This window comes from Pseudopipra pipra, chromosome 10 (genome assembly GCF_036250125.1).
Source record: "Pseudopipra pipra isolate bDixPip1 chromosome 10, bDixPip1.hap1, whole genome shotgun sequence".
In the NCBI taxonomy this organism is placed as follows: domain Eukaryota; kingdom Metazoa; phylum Chordata; class Aves; order Passeriformes; family Pipridae; genus Pseudopipra; species Pseudopipra pipra.
Genome location: NC_087558.1, coordinates 8,803,573 through 8,821,460, shown reverse-complemented (window position 1 = coordinate 8,821,460; position 17,888 = coordinate 8,803,573). Strand labels below are relative to the sequence as shown.

General features: G+C 41.8%; 1 protein-coding gene across 1 annotated transcript in view; it reads right to left on the bottom strand.

Moving 5' to 3' along the window:
- Window positions 1-17,888, bottom strand: part of LOC135419513 (sentrin-specific protease 5-like) — a 204,831-nt gene that overhangs the window by 123,078 nt on the left and 63,865 nt on the right. The gene's annotated exons all lie outside the window — the stretch shown is intronic.

Sequence of the window (17,888 nt, the reverse complement as noted above, 5' to 3'; positions counted from 1 at the left end):
GTTGCTGAAAGGAATTGCCATATTGCAGATCTGATTGTCTCCCTGTAATTAGTCCTCACGGCAATTTCAGAGGGTATGTCTAAGAAGAGCACCTGAACGCTTGAAATCCAATAAGGATATTGATTAGCATTAGTGACCTCAGCCAAAAAAGGTCAAAGGGAAAATTCCCTTTCAACTCCTCATCAGCTTTTAGCAAATGAGTGCCAGATCCCATGCTTCCAGCTTAACGGCACCATGGAAACCGGTCCAGGTGAACTGCTTCCCATTACAAAAATCTGTGTTAATCACATGCATAAGGATGATAGAAACACTCCCTGGGCTCCCCAGTGCAATGAAACAATGTGACTTAATGACATTTGCAGGATCCTATACAGAGAGGGAGGAAAGAATAGGATTTCCTTTAGAGATAATTAAGATATGGAACAGAGACATCAGCAGGGTAAAAAAAGGTTAATATAAAGAGTAAAAAATCTATGCTGCTGTATCTCAAGTTTTGCACCTTGGCCTTTCATATCTTTGCAATAATTTTCAGAGTGCTTCCCCAGTACAGGCCAGAGAGAATTTTTTATGAACTCCTGAAAATAGATTTAAAATTCACAAAGTCTCATAACAACCGCTATGCTTCCTGCCACTCTCCTCCATGGTCGTTTTTCAGCTGAGATCTCAGCAAAGCTCAACAGACTGACACGTGGCCGTGACTGGGCTGCTAAACACCCTCTGATGTTGAGGAGATGATATTCTACAGCCTTTGGCTTGTATGATTTTTAGCGGATTCAGATCTAAGCTCCTTTCGGCCTTTCCAATCCCTCAGGAAGATGGTGTTATGGAGATGCACCAGCAACATCTACTGTTCGTACGCACGTACTGCACCCTCAGTCACAGCCCTGCTTCTTGTGCTTCTGCTTATTCATCCTTCGAGATTCTTTATTTATCTTGTAAGGTAAGATTAATAAAAACAGAGGCCACTTAGGCAGGAGTTGTGACATCAACACTCAGGAACTCGCAGGTGGACGCACACTGCTGCAGCCAAAACACAGTCTGGAGTTAGAGAGCACGGGAGATGGAATAAATACATCCCCCATGGCTTGGGAACAACTTTCTCACCTCCCCAGCAAGTACTCACACAATAAACATGTTTCCAACTCATGAAATGAGGAAAGATTTATCTTCTATCACTAATTTAAGCTCACTGAAAAATCCGACTAGCTCTTTTACATAAGGAAATCGAGTGGCTAAGTCTGAAGGTTTTCTGGTAAAAATCAGCATAGCTCCAGGGACCACCGCTCGGGTGGATCAGAGCCAATTAACTCTGCCTTGTGTACAGAGGTCTGATAAGTAAGCCTGTGCTGGGGATTAAGTCACCAAAAAGAGCACAGACAAGGCCAAACTTTATCTGCCGCTGTTTGCGAGAAAAGGTGAAAAGACAGTTGGTCAAGTGAACCAAACTGGGCTGAAAGCCAACTGGAATAACCTCAGCGACTCAGGCAGTAACTCCAGATTCAGGTCTGCATAATGGAAACTGCAATCCAGCTTCCCCCCTGCAACTCCAAGACATTTGACTTAGGTATGTGTCCTGACTGGCACTCCCAAGGTAAACTGCCTTGCCATAGGAGCTGCATCCAGTATACATTCACATGACTTCACATCCATTTATTTTGTCGACCTGTGATGGAAAATCTTGAACAAGCCTTTGCAGTAGATCTCAAGTTTGAGCTATTTTATCAGCATCCTCCAAATCTCCTTTTTAAAGGCTACATAGACAAATACCTATCAGCTCTGCAGTCAGTGCACACCGGCCTCCCACACAGGGGAGATGGAATTATCTCCACATTACTGTTCCTCCTCTTTGCAGTTTCTTCCTTTTCTGAGATAGGCCTGATTAGGGCTGTCTTTGCTCTAACGAGGGCCACTGCTGGGTCTGCAGGGATTGGCGCGTGCCTGGGGCTTCCAGATCACTGCACAATGTGAACACAGGCTGTGGAAGCTTGGGTGAACCGCTCTGTTTGAGCCAGACAGACTGTTCAACCTGCCCAGGGTTTAGTGACTGATAATGTCTGACAGGCTGTACTGTTAAAAACAAAAAGGCCTTCTTTGCTGTTACTTTGCCTTAGTCTTGAATTTCCAAGAATAAAAGAGCTACTCTTCCTTAGTCTGCTCCTGTATAAGGGACTCTGCTCACCTTAGAAGCCTTTTCCTACATCCATCTCCAGGGAAGGTCCCTCCTGAGACTGGTGCCAGACAGGGGTATGGCACTGCAGATGTCATACCAGTTCCCAGGGAAAAAGCATTCACACTTTCCTGTCCTGCTGCTCCTCAAGACACCATCAGACACTGAATTTGTTTTCCAGATGCTTCATGTAACAGTCCAATCGTCCTGAAATCATCCTAAATGCCCACATTTTCCTGTCCCCTTATTTATACTACTGATGAGTTTACAGCACTATGTTCTCAGCCACATGGCTCTGTTTTTCTCTTCTTTCCTTTGTTACTTTTCATTCCTTCTGTTACTCCACTTCTCAAGGTCATCTGGCCCTTTGTGTACCATATCCTGATCCTCCTTTACTAATGGTGCCCTCTAAATGCTACCAGCATTAAATATGTCCCTACCAGTGTGCTGAGGACATTAATGAATATATTAAAGCAGGATCAGTTTTAAGACTAACCTACCTGGGAAACATCACAATCAGTTTCCCTCCAAGCTGATATTTTTCCTATTTATAGCCTGTATTTTTGTGTTGCCCCTTTAGCCAGCAGAACTGTAACATATAAGTAACTCTTTAGTAATTCCCCATATGACAGCTATGAGATTTTTACTAAAGCGTAAGAGATCTACCACATTTTTCCTGACTATGAAAACTCATTATCTTAAAAATAGTAGTGTGACATGACCCAACACTGGTAAAAGCTTGTTACATTTTGTTCCACTTTCTTCTCTCTGTCCCTCCTATCCTCCTTCTCGTATTATTCTTCCCTCCAAAGCCTATTTATAAGTCTTACATGCTACTGCTACAAGTCTAGCAACCCTGTTGTTACTGCTTGTAAATACAGGAATTTTCTTATTTGCTGTTCTTCAAACACAAGCCTGAGGTTCTGTGAGATTAGCTCAGTTGGGTAGAGTATGTTGCTAATAATTCCAAGGTCATGGGCCACTGAGAGTTGGACTTGATGATCCTTGTGAGTCCCTTTCAACTCAGAATATTGCCTGATTCCGGGGCTCTGTTTGCTCTTTTCATGTGTCCATTCTGAAAGGGTTCTATGACAAAAAGTTCCTTGTCTTCAATGCCCACTTCCCTCCATGAAAGTGTACAGATTTTGCTATGCAAATACAGATTTTGCAGTGATATTTTCTCTCTTCCACCTTTGCAATGGCTTTTGTAATTTTTAGGGAAGCAGAAAGCAGGCAATTTGCTGCTAATTCCTGTTATGGTTGGAGTAAGGCTAAAGATCATGATATAATGAAAAGATGCAGCAAAAGGTTTATGTACCATTGTCATCAGGCTTAAATGGACTGGGATTGTCTCTTGGATGAACCACAAACTGCTCCTGTGTGTCTGCAAATATGTAGCTCTTTCCGAGACTCACTCCTCCAGTTAACTCATACCCAGCCTCAGGTCTGCTTGGCTGCTGAAGTGTCCTCACACCACCCAGCAGTCTCCACTTCTGAACCCAATCAACATGGGCTTGTTTTGAGCAGATTTTTATCCCCGGAAAGAAAACCAAGCTCTGTTTCTTCCCCAGCACAGGACTTGCAGGGAAGCTCCCTGCCTTGGGCTGAGGTCACAAACTTTTGTATTTCTTCCTTCTTTCACCCCTTTCTGTCTCTTGCCAGCCTGGCAGTTGTTTTTTTCCAAGAACCCCACAATACCTGTCACCAGGCCCCTCCTTCCTTTAGAGAGCATTCTACAGCTTTCTCCACTCATTTTCATTTATTTATAATATTTTAATATAATTCTATCTCAGACTTCTCCAATAAGATTAGGCTCACCTTAAGATATATATGCATTAATTCTCCCTTCCTGCAGGTAACTTTTTCAAGGCTAGTGCAGAATTTTTGCATGAGGTCTTAAAATATAATAAAAAGCAAGTTAAAAAGAGACTGACCGTGAACTTCTCCTTATTGCACCATAGCCTGATGGTCTGAGTATTTACTAGAGAAAGAAAGTGCTTTGATGTTGACTTAAATGTTGTTCATTAACTTCTCAGTCTCCCATGTTTCAAACTATGCTGAAACACAATATTTGTTCCTTTGGAGAACATGTTATGTAAACTTCTGATGAAAAGTAAATATTTTCTTTAAAGAAACTGGTTATACCTGATCCAGTCTGAAACATGGGAGCTACTATAAAGGAGCAAAGAAGGTCTTTCTATTCTGACATCATTCAGTTTAGGTAAACAAGTATGACAACCATTATCACAACAGGAATAGCTTCCAGGCAATCACTGGTTTTAAATCTACTGACAAACAGATGAATATTTAGGGCTGTGTATCATCCCCTCTTCAATGACATATGGCTGTATTTTTTCCATAAGCTGTGCTTAGAAGTCTTAATATTTGAACAAGTTCAACCTTGTACCTAAAACATTAGTCCATATCACAAGCCTTATACAAAGGCCAGGAGAAACAGAATTCCTATCCCTGACACCCAGTAGCATTGCATGGTCTTGAACATCCTTCACGCTAAGGCAGAACTCGTCACCTGTAGATCTCCCGATGCTTCACCAAACTGGATTTCAGCTCCACCAGTGTGGGGTTACCCCTATTTCACAGGCAGAGAAGCTGAAGCTGAAACAGCCGGTGCTTCCAACCACCACTGTAATGCTGGTGGTAGTCTTGCTTTGTGTCGGCAGTTTGCCCAAATGATCTCCAGAGATCCCTTCCAGACAAATTTTTATGATTCAGTGACTCGACTGGTTAGATTATCCATGTTCCCCGCTGGTGGCTGTTGCTTCCCATGTGCCTTGCTGGATCTCCACTAACCCAACTCCTGGAGTTCCTCTGCCAAAGAGCCAACCTCGCCACCATGAATGATTCATTTTCTGATGGCATAACTCCCTGCATCCCCTCACCGCATGGTCGGATGAGTGAAGGAGCAATGCCAGAGAAGGGTGAGAGCCTGTGGCTGGGAACAGGGCCTGAGACCTCCCCTTCCCAGGGCAGCTACCGGGGACATGAGCTGACCCGTAACGTCAACCCGCACCTTGGGAATTGAACCTGCTCCATTCTCCACGCCTGCCCTGTTTCCCCGACCCGTCACAGCGTCACAGATGTGGTTGAGTACCTCTGATGGACATCTGCCAGACTGCCCCGAGTTTGCTGCGGTTGGGAAGCACTAGGCACCGATCCTGGCATTTGGACTACAGGCACGGAGCTGTGGCTGCAAAACAGTTGGCAGTGGCAGTCCCTGAGCCCAGTGCTTAATACCTGTTAGCACCATCTCCTTAAATTTCTGCCAGCATGTTCACCATCTCACTGAAGGTACAAACCTCTCCATCCAGAATATGTATGCCTCTCTGGGACATGTCACTTGTTCATGTTTTCCACAGTTTTCTGAACATTAAAACTTTAAGCATTAAGAGGGTTTGGTTGCAGGTAAAATGTTCCTAACCCCATGCACAGCACCTCCTCTAGTTCCTAGCTACTCTGAAGCATTTTTTGTTTGTAAGTTCAGGTTCTTCTGCCCTCATAGCATCCCGTCAAAAACATGGGCACCTTTCTGCTCTTATTTCAGATTCGATTTCTTTGACCTTTGTTACACAGCAAACTTGAACTTCTGCTCTAGGAAAACCTGTTCATCTCTTCCTCTCTCCTGCCACAAACATCCTGTAGTACTCTGCAAGTCTGCTTAATGTCGTCTTAATATCTCTTTTGCTCTTGGTAATTTTCCATTCTGTACTCCCTTCAAACTTGCTCAGCTAAACTGGTTTCCCACCTCAAGCTTTCCATTTAAATACTGATCACCCAAAAGCCTGAGCACAAACTTTAGTGTTAACTATCTCACATTGCCCCTAGTCTCAGGGGACAGGCCAGTAAATGAGAAATGTTTTTTTAAATATCTACTTTCTATGCTGGCTCTTCTAACCTGATTAGTTTCAGTGGAATTTGGTGGGCTCTTCCCACAGTTCCTTTCATAGGCTTCAGTTGCTGAGAGGTTTCAATTACTGGCATTCAAGGTTGTAAATATCCAAAGATCTCCACTCCACCTCTCTGCTCTACCCAACTCACCAGTCTGGCTCATTGCTCCCATGTTTTTTCCACAGGCACTGTTGCACCAGTGTTTCTGGTACAGATAAACTGGATGGAGACAGTGAGAACTGGAGATGGAAACAGCTATTTCATAAATAACTCCTGCCCCCAAATAAGATGTTTTGTGTTCAGCTCCAGCTGCAGAAAGGGCCTGTGGACTGGAAAAGAGGAAGTTACTCCTGAATACAGTGCTAATGTGTTGGATTCACATGTTTCTTCTCAATGCCATATTTCTTAAGGTATTACTACTTTTTCTGGATTTATTAGGGGTCAGCTTTGTCATGAGTTATAGTTGATTTCAGAATGCAGAAGAAGCAAATATATTCCTTGCAGAGCAAACTGTCCTTTCCTGACAAACACATATTGATCCTAGCAGTGGGACCCAATTGTGACCAAAATCTATAATCCTTAATAGTTTATTATTTAGTGATGCAAGGAAAAAGGGTTTTCCTCCCTCATTATTGTCATAAAACAGAGCAGAAATTGTTCATTTCAAACTGACTTAAATTTTCTTTTCAGCAAAACTGAATAGAAATTATTTAATCATTCATCCTCTATTTACCTTTGATATCAAAGCAAAGTTAACATAGGCAGCTTCATGATGCATGTAAAACAAATCCCACCAGAGACCATTTCAGGATTTTAGGGGAAATAATTTGCATCATTATTATTCTACCGGGCTGCCTGCAATTTTCAGCTCAAACCCAATACATTTTCCCCCCAGTATCTGCAATGACTTCCAAAATTATGCAGATGATTATTTTATTAGCATGTACCCAGATGGTAGACTGCCAGGCACAGTTACTGTCATTGCATCTAGCTCTCTGTAATGCAAGAATTACTAAGAAAACAGTGTATTTGGCCACTGGTTATATAAATTAAGACCAAACCAACAGTTATAAACTCAATTCAAACAAAATCAATAAAAGGTATGTGAATTATCAGACTAGTAACATTAGACATAATGTTAACGCTAACCTTTTCTTTTCAGTCTAGCACAACACTGAGATGTGGGAAATGTCTGACAGGCTACTCCTGCCCCATATTGCCATTTCTCATTGACTTTATTTAAAGCCAGTTCTATTTAAAGCAGTTCATCACGAGTCTTGCAATTTACTCTCTTGCTATACCTTAGAACATGTCTGAAAGACAAGGACCTAAGAGCACAGCAAACTACAGTAAACAGGGAAAAATGCATATTCACTTTAAAAGATAATTTTTGTACCGTGGCAATCAGGTCCCTTTGTGACATTTGCCTTACTAGAATGGCAGTGATGTTTATTCCAATATTGTATTTTATAAAAATGCAATGTTTGTCTCTTCCTACCTCCAAGGGATAATTACCCATATAGTTTGTAAAACCGTTTCGGATATGAAAAGCGCTGAGCATAACAGCTGAGAGGATAAAGTACCCACTATACTGTAAGATTACTTAGTGAATCACAGAGCCCCAGAACTGTGCTGCTGCAAAGAACGCTGTGCAGCAAGGCTGGATCTGTGTCTGGTGTGCACAGTGGATAACGAGCTGGGTGCAGCAGGCACCCATCAGAGCCCCAAGTATTTCACCACCCATCCTCACATTGGGGTCTTTTCAATTGCTGAATACTCCCCCTCTCCTCTCCTTGCTTTGATTTCTTCCTTCAGGTGTCCATCTCATCTCTGTGGTTCCTCTCAGCAGCTGTGGAATCCTCTTTTCTGGGACCAGCACCAGCTCTTCTGGGGTAGTCACATTGGCCAACTAGCCTCAGATGTGTTTGCCCTTACTTAGCCCCCAGACTACGAAGTATTTTATCCTTGCTGGGCACAAGGATTAAATAGGGACTAGGGATTCCTTCTGCCCTGAAATCCTTCACCTCCCTCTCTTCTTTACAGCACGTTGTACAGTTCACTCCATCTTCCCCCAGACAGATCACAGGGGAAGAATGTGATGGCAGCTGAAGTCACCTGGCTTCCTCTGTCAGACTGTGACAAAGAGGTAGAGAACTGTGACACTGTTTGCTGCTTGGAAAACTTCTCCCCATCTTCTTCGGGAAGAGGCAGGAGGCTACCAGCTTAATCACATGGGTTAAGGCATGCCCCAAAAGTGTGAAAGCATAATCCACAAGAGCAGGAGTTAGCATATCAAGGAGACAGCAATCCGAATACACCTTACACTGTTTCAGAAATCTGTTATCTATCTTTTCAGGCAAGAGTGGGAAGATTGTACTATTGGATCTGGACGAGCTAGAAGCCAAGTGTTATATTAAAATCTGTATGCCACAGGAGGCTTATGAACACGGGGCTTTTGTTGAAATGTACTATATATACTATATGTGCAGATTGGGTTTAGCTTTACACCTTGATTCTTCTGGCGCAGCTGTTCACATTAGGAAAGTCAAACATGATGACAGATCTGATAGCTGGCACTGTCTGATGCAAACATGGGAAGCAGGAAGCAAGAGAAATCAAAGAAGAAAAATGTGTCTCTCCTTTAATGCACAACAGCAAACAGTCCAGCCATATTCTTGCTGAAAGGAATTTGATGTCTCGGTCAGTGCTTTGCCTAATGAGCTACCAACATCAATCTGTCATCATCTGTATTATTTGAAATGGCCTCTGCTGACACAAGGTATATTCATGTACTGGCCCTCCTGGGCACTTGAGAGTTCAAGTCCTGGGCAGTTTATACCACACTGAATGATAATGAAGGGTAACAGAATAATCTTTGGCTTCCTTCTCTCAAGGGTAGGCAAGAATGTTGTTGCAGGGATCTCTCCCAGCCAAGAATGGCTTTTGATTACAGAGTAGGGAATATGAGTTATTTGTTTCTCTGTTTCTCTGTGCACAAATAGTCTCTAGCAGTTCTTTGCAACAGTCCTTTAGCTCTCCAAAGCACATGTAGTGCATCTGTCTATCTGTCCTGGCATTTCCATGAGCCTGCCTCAAGTATCTGACTCACAAAAACTTGCAGGTCTATATCAAAAGTTAAGCAGGAGATGAACACTGACAATAGATGGGAATTTCAAGCAAAGAAATCCCCTTTTAGTTCTCTGTCTCTGTCTGTTCTTATAACACACACAGAACATCGCGCAATCATCTTTAACACCTTCAGCTGCACTCAGAAAATTACTTCTTCCAGAAATACCTACTGAGAGAGATTTCAGATTGCAAGCTTTCTAACCAACACCCAACAGTTATTTCAAAACTGGATTATTTTACTTGTGTCACTAGGCAGAAGCTTCATATAAATGAAGCAAATAAATTGTCAAGAAACTTAAAACAAATGTCAACTACTACATTTTTATCTGTGCAAAGTTTACAAAAGATCTTGTTTCCTTTCAGAAAGTACTTGGGAGTTGCAACACCATAATCCTAGCCAAGTCTTATGCTCTCATGTCAATGGGATACTGCATACTTATAACTGCAGTTGAGCTTCAGGTGAGTTATATAACAAAACAAATAGCAATGTTTGACACCAGTATTAGCAACCTTTCTGTTAGGAACTCAAAGGTTTCCAAATGTATGAACTAGGCCTCATTTCCTCTTCTATTGTAAGTAAATATTGTGTGTTCCCTGTGGTCAGTGGAAGGCTTTCATCCAGCTACCCCAAGGTCAGTCTCATTTGTGAGACTTGTGTGTGAACTACAGGATGGTTTCCTTGCTCCTCCATGCAGGCAATATGCAGGCAAGAGTTAGGAAGGGGTCAGATAAGACCATTTTAAAAGGAACATTTCATACCAAACTGCTCTTGGTAAGCAAAGAAGATAAGACTGTCCCTAGAGTGGCACTGCCACATGTGCTCTGAAAGGCAGATTAGGAAAATACCTGACAAAACAGAAATGCAGCAGATAAATCACCATTTCAGGTGGTTTTCAAACATTTCCCCCTGTGAAGTCCGAAAAACTTTTCAGTGTAAGTACAGCTGCCTGTATAGTAAACACAGGTTTAAAAGTCATGAAACACATTACTGGAGATAACGTGACAAGGGGCAGCTCTTCAGGCCCTGTGAGAATTCAGAGAGGTGATGGCCTCAAGGACAAGCTCAGAAGTGGGATTCTTTCTGCAGAGAGTGAAGGAGACATCTCTGTCAGTGACATGGGGGCTGAATGGCTCAAAGAGATGGTGATGGCAGAAGGGACAAGGTGAGATCCAGGTGAAAGCTGAATGAGAAGTTTTAGTATTGGCCAGGGCCTTGATGATGAGAGGAGAAAATGGATCTTGATGTTCTTATGGATGAGGAACCACTCGCAGAAATTATGACATACTTGGCAGCCTTGCATAGGGAATAGGACCAGTGGTAGAGGAGGTCATCATATGGAGATCAGTGTATATGAATATGCTGAACTACAGTGACAGATAAAATAGGAATTTCAGATATAACTGATGGTAAGAAAATTATGATGTAGATCCAGACTGGTTGTGTTAGACAAGAGGACTCAAAAAGACCCAAGATGCCCTTCAAGAGACAGACCGGGGTGTCAGGGAAAGGGTGCTGCCACCAGCAATGAAGAATGGAAATAGTGGAAAAATTAGAAACTCATTGAGACCAATGATGCTGAAGAGAACAGCAGAGGGGATAACGCCAGAGGCAAAGGCTGAGATGCCCACTGCAAAACCTTGCAGCCTCACCAAAGCAGTTCTGTGAGTTATTTTTACCTGTTTTATTAATAAATCCATGACTACAAAAGCAGCATTTTGCACTAGCCAGTCATATGTACAATTTCTAACAGGCAGAATTTAACATCACCATTCGGTTCAGAATTTCTGGGCTGAATGTAAACAAAGCTACAGCTCTCTTTCCTTTGGCATCACAAAACAAATTCACAAACATATCAGGAAAAAGTGTTGACATGCACCTCTTTATCTGAATGTGACACTGGATGTTGTGTTTAATCAGCCACGATGCTCACATTCCCATCTCCCTTTCTATTAGATGCTAAGGAGAAGGTCACCTGGGCACCCGTGTCTGTTCAGAGTGCCTTGTGTTTATTGCTCTCAATAGCCTGGAGTCCCTGTCTGCTGCGAATCCAATGTTGTGTAAATTAAGCAAGGAAAGCTGTAAGTCTGGCTACTTTGTTGTCATAAAAGTCATCCGTACTTCATGTCTTACATGCAAAATTTCAACTCCTTAAGCAGGAATGTCTATATAAATTCTTTCAAACTAGAAAAACCTGGAAAAACCCACTTCCCCTGTTGCAAATGTGTTATTAATATATCGCCTCTATGCTATTAAATTAAAATGTCCCCCTCATGTTTCCAATCCCACTTCCACAATTTTAGCCATGTGGCTGGAAGGCAGCAGAAAGAATTGAATAAATGGGTGATTTAGGGACATGTAGCAGTAAAAAAAAGAAAATCTTGATCATCTGCCTCACTAAAAATAAATAAATTTAATTTTTTTAAAACTCTCTTGCTTGTCAGAGTTATGTAAATCTCATTGGGATATTGATTGAGTTTGTCATGCCCCTGAAGGAGTGCTCCAAGGTGAGAAAGGATATCAGTTTGCCATCCTCCCACCTGCCATTCCCTAGTCCTGCCTGGGACAGCATGGACCCTCCTGTCACTCATGCCAATGAGACTCCACATGGAAACACATGCATCTTTTTCAAAACAGTAGCCCAGCATAAGTAGGGAACAATTTAATGTTCTCAGACTGCCACAGCATAAGAATGAATGTGCAGTTTTTTTCTACAAAACTCAGTGGAAAAAGCACTTACCTACAGTGCCAAGAGTGAACTTTGTTTCTCACATCAAAAATATGAGCATGTGGGAAACCAGAGTGCACAGCAGGCTCCCCTAACACTTGCTACTAAATTTCAGGATTTAACTCAGCAAGGGAAGATAACATGTGGAGTTATCATGTGGAGTTCTCCATCAAAGAGACTAACAGCGTCATAGAACGTGACAGCATTCAGACAAATTGTGCATTTACATCTTCAAACATTCCTGTAAGTAGAAGGAATTAATGTGGCATGTTTCAATTTGCGTTTTTAAACTGGAGCCATGTGTCTGTGGATACCCTGGTAATGCCAGGACAGTCACTGGTTCTCACAGTGAGTGGAGTTTTAATTCACTTAGCTTGACATGCTGTTCATGGAGACGAGGAGAGGTCAGTCTGACTGCAGGGTGTCTGTTTACTCAATGTGAAATTCTCTGTTTCTGCTCTCTGATCCACTGTTTCCTCCTGCTGTTCAGCTCTGCGGCCCCTTCCCAGGTATCTTGCTTTATTTGTTCTAGGTTATGATACGAAGCAACGATCATGGGGAGCGCCCATATAAGCTGGAAGACCAAACTATAGCATAAGGACATAAAGCCAAAAACCCCACTTCCTTAGCAGCTAATCTCTGATTTCACAGTTGCCACCTATCCATCTCCAACACGGCTTTCCCACACCCATCAAATTGCACAGGCATGACACTGAGAGAACCATGACATCCCTGCAGGGCTGAAGCAAAAATATCCCACTGTTAAGAGTTGCATGGCAACATAAATAACTTTGACCTCGATAAAAGGGTAAAAAACTATAACAAATTTAGGAAGGGGGGGTCTCCCATACCAGGTCAGAATAACACAGAGTAAGTCAATTAGGGGCTTGAAAACCCTCAGCTCATAAAACTGCTCTTGTTACTGATTGCAACATCAAAACACAGAGCAGGGAAAATGCGGAAATGGGGAAGAAAATTTAAATCAATCAAAAACTTCACTAAGACAAAACATCTTATATAATCTTCCCACTGGGAAGAGAAGGAGAATAGACTTTCATGTAACAAATGCTAGTTTTGTCAGTTGATGTACTTCTGGAAGGTGCTCAAGTATTTCAGTGGCATAGACAATAGAAGAGCAAAATAGAACAAGGGAGAACAGAACAGAAATAGACTTGGTTTTGTCTGGGAGAGCTGGTCAAAAATTAAAATTTCCATTTCAGTAAAAATTTAAAAATTCTTGACAACTTTTTATGCTCTTTCAAAAGAAAAGAAAAATAAAGCAGTACAGTTTTTGAAAAGAAACTCCAGCAAATAAGAAATTTATCTGAAATAATCAATACTAAATCTGGGAGACCAAATTTCAACCCTCTCAAACCTCCCACATTTCTTGTAAATCCAGGAATCCCTGAAGTTTTACAGACTGGTTTGCCTGACACTTAGATTCCTCTAATGTTTTGAATAGATCCTTCTACCCAGTGATATCAAAAGTTTTTACAAAAGTCAGTGAGTTATTTTAGATCACAGAACGAAAATAGAAAATAGGTATTTTCATTTTACAGGTAAAAGAAAATAGAAATTAACAGATTGAGATTAGCAAAGTCGAGTGAAATGGAATCTCTAGCTGGGCACCCAAAACTAGAGGCTCCTGAATTAGATGCCATGTGTGCACACTTTATTTCTCACAGTAAGAAATTCACAGAATCACAGAATATTCTGAGTTGGAAGGGACCAACAGGGATCCTTGAGTCCAGCTCTTAAGAGAATGGCCCATACAGAGATGAAACCCACAGCCCTGGTGTTATTAGCACCATGCTCTAAGCAACTGAGCTCATCTTTCCCAACTGCAAATACTACAGCAAAGGAGGGCACATGGTCAGCCTTCCTTCTCTTAAAGACTCTCATATTTAATAAAAAGAAATTAATTAACATATAATGTTCTACTATTACAGTCTGGCAAAACTGTTCAGACTTCACAGTTTTTCTGCAGCCTGAAATTCCTGGTATAGGGGCACTGGGGGACCTGGACTGAAGTGATTCTAAGCCAACTTACATCTGCTGAAGATTTGCCCATGTAGTGGAAAGGGGCCAATAAGACTATACATATCAATTAGTCTAATTTGTCTTGAGATTTTTCTCAGACCTCTATGGGTTTTCACACACTTTATTTTTAAATGCTGATTATACTGTCATTTAAGGAAGCAATATGCTGCCTTGACAAGACTGGTGACTTTAACTATCTGACATTTTCCCTGCAGACATTTTCCTGCCTTTGCGTGCAGGTTTCTGAGTAGGTGATGGCTATATAGGAGACAGCCCTGATGTTCCAATATCTTGTGAACTCTATGATCCAAAAGTAATGTACTTAATCAAGTGTAAAGCAAAAGGTGATTAAGTTTTGCAGTATTGTACAATGCCTGACTGCTCAGAAATGCATCTTTTGATGTGGTGCAGAGAATTGGACCAGTTCTGTCTGCTTTACCAAAAAATGACATTTTAGTAATCTGAAAAGAGAGGCTCAAAAATCCCCACAAGTGTTTAACTTTGATCTGAAGCTTTAAAAAGATGATATTTATCTGTTTGCTTGGTTAATTTGTTTGAATTTTAAGCTCAGGAAGTGTCAATTTGACATCTGTGGAAGCAATTCTTTGTTTTTTTTCCAGATGAGGTTGAGCAGGGGCAGCAAATTTCCAATCATCACTACTTGTTCTAAGCATCCAACCAAAAAAAGAGAAAGAAAGCAAAAAACCCCAAAACCATCAACTCACCTTTCCATTGTGGTTTATATGAATTATTAAGAACTGAGATTCAGTGGAGCCTCAACCCTTGAGCATAGAATCAATACTATATTTTATATAACAAGGGCAGTAAACCCAGCTTGTTCTCCTTCCATCACAGTGAAGCCTTGTCAAGTCTCTCAGGCAACCTAATTCACTAGGGCCAAAGTCTAACACTGACGTGGAAGGTAGATTGAGGTGGATTGAAAACTGGCTGAAGGCTGAGCCTGGAGGGTGCTGATCAGTGGCACAAAGTCTAGTTGGAGGCCAGTAACTATGGGGTACCCCAGGAGGCAGTACTGGGGTCCAGTCCTGTTTAACATCTTCATTAATGACCTGGATGATGAGCAGGTTTGTAGATGACACAAAACTGGGAGAAGTGACTGATATGCCAGAGGGTTGTGCTGTCATCCAGAGGGACCATGACAAGCTACAGAACTGGGCTGACAGGAACATCATGAGGTTCAACAAGAAGTCTGAAATCCTGCTCCTGGGGAAGCACATGTAAGAATATATGCTGAGGTCCACCTAGCTGGAAAGCAGCTTGGCAGAAAAGGACCTGTGGGTCCTGGCAGGCATCAAGTTGAGCCAACAATGTGCCCTTGCTGCACAGAGGGTTAATGTTATCCTGGGCTGCACTGGGCAAAGTATTGCCTGCAGCTTTAGGGAGGTGATCCTTCCCATGTATTCAGCACTGGTGAGCCCATAGCTGGAATGCTGTGCCCAGTTCTGGGCTCCTCAGTACAGGAGAGACACAGACATACCAGAGACAGTGCAGCAAAAGGCCACAAAGATGACTAAAGTACTGGAGCATCTCTCCTATGAGGAAAGGCCGAGAGAGCTGGGACTACTTAGCGCAGAGAAGGCTTGAGGGGATCTTAACGGTCATAAATACCTGAAGGGAGAGTGCAAAGAGGAGGATAATACCCTGTGACAGGAGCGGGGGCAATGAGGACAAGGTGAAATAGAAGGTTCTGCCTGAACATCAGGAAACACATCTTCCTGTGAGGATGACCAAGCATAGGCACAGGTTGCCCAGAGAGGTTGTGGAGTCTCCTTCTTTGGAGATATTCAGAAACCACCTGGACATGGTTTTGAGCATGTCTCAAGGTGGTCCTGCTTGTGCAGCAGGGTTGCACAAGGTGACTTCCCTTCCAAACTCAACCATTCTGTGATACCGTGATTCTGTGAAACACTTGTTCACTTCAGTGGGGTTGAGATGTCACCTTCTGCCCAGGGGATCATGGAATTCAGCTCACTTTCTTGTGCTGTAAGATCTGTCTGCAGCCACTACTGAAGGACAACTTTTTACTATGCCTTGGACATGAGAAAGAATGGATCTGTACTGAGTTCAATCAGAAGATATCTCTGCAATTACTGCCTCTTGAGTAAGGGTACATAAAAGGGTGAGTCGTGATGGGACAACGCCTGGAGGGAACTGACATCAGCAATCCCACTTTCAGAGGGAATAATCAGGCAGATCTGTGTCAGCCTGTATCCAAAAGATGAAAGGCTCCTTTGTCATATCACCTGTAGCCAAACTACCTGACTGCACTTTCAAACTCCTTTCCCAAACATAAAAACCAAATACAAATTTCCTCACACATATTGCAGGTCACGCATTCCACATTGCACTGAGCATAATCATGTGGGCACATTTCTGATCCTCTGTATGCCAGCAAGGAAAGTTCATACGGTCACCAAGAGGGGAAGGGCTTGAGTAAGCCTATTGAGAAACTAAGAGGTACAGAAGGCTTCAAAGTATTTCCTTTTTGTCCTGCTTGGTAAATGGAATACTGAATGTGAGTGACAATGAAGAGGGAAGAAAGGAGATAATAAATCCTGTTTGCTATTTGAGGTTTTAAGTTGTTCTTTGAAAACGGAACCTGAAGTTGACTGAACTGGGTTATATATTATATTTAGGAATATGTAGAGCTTGACTGCAGAGATGTTATACATCCTACAGTATTTGCAACCCTGAAGTAGAGAAGATGCAGCCTAAGAAACTGAGTAATGACCAGACTAAATTTATAAATAATAGTCTAAGTCCTTCGCTGGGATAATTGCACGTCACTCAGGTGAAAAACAGTTTCAATCTGCACCTGTTGGAAGTCTACCTCAGTGTTTCATACCAAAAAAGGAAAAAGGAAATTAAAATATTTACAGGTTAGAAACTGAACTGTGGGTTAAAAGTAAAGAGTAAAATTCTATCTTTCTAAATAAATCTGTTGTGATTCAAAAGATATCCACAAGGAACACTCAGAATGTGTTTTGGGGACACCAAGCCTTCATCCTTTAAGTGTTCTAGGCCAAAGTCAGGAAGACAAATGATAATCCACAAAATAGAACAAATGCCAAACAACACCTGCTTCAAGCAAGGGGAAGAAACAAATCATGCTGAGACCAATTTTTTAATGCAAGAGAGAGGAGAAGCCTTTCTTTTCCCCAGGAATCTCTTCAATATGAAAATTGTAGAATACAAAAAGCACCTCATCCCACACAACTGAAGCAAATCAATCGATCTTTTCAGTCTTTTCCCATCCTCTTTCTTCATCACTTAATCTGTCCACTGAACCATTTCTATTTATACTGTTTTCCCTATTTCCAGATTCTAGAAGAGAGAGGCATAACTCAAGATTGCTTCTTTTACCAAAACTTTTAGCTTCTCTCACAATACCATGCAAGCTGGGAAATACTTTTAAATATGCCAAAGTCCTCCTACTCAACTCAAAACCGCAGGTAGTTCCTTAACTCTTTAAAAATGACAGCAGAGGTTCAGATATTTTAAAGCCAAAAGGGACCTTTACTATTCTGCAGCCTGATCACTGCCATAAAAAAAACCTGCTCTGAAATCCCTGCAGGAAAAACATTTTTACTGGTTGAGGTAGAGTCGACCTCACTAGAATCTATCTAGTCAGTCATCTCAGCTTAAATGAAAGATTTGAATGCTGGGCACATCATAGAAACTATATTCTGCTACATAGAACATTTTCCTTATCCAGTTACTGTTTTGTAAACATGTATACTGTGAATGTAAATATAAGCTGAGATCCAGCATTCCTGAGCATTTAAGCAGTTAATTTTCATTTACATTCTCCTTAAAACACTTTTGTGCTCTTTAGGATCTTCTGCCAAATCCTCAAATCTGTATGACATATTCCAGAAACATTTCTACATTACCTGCTT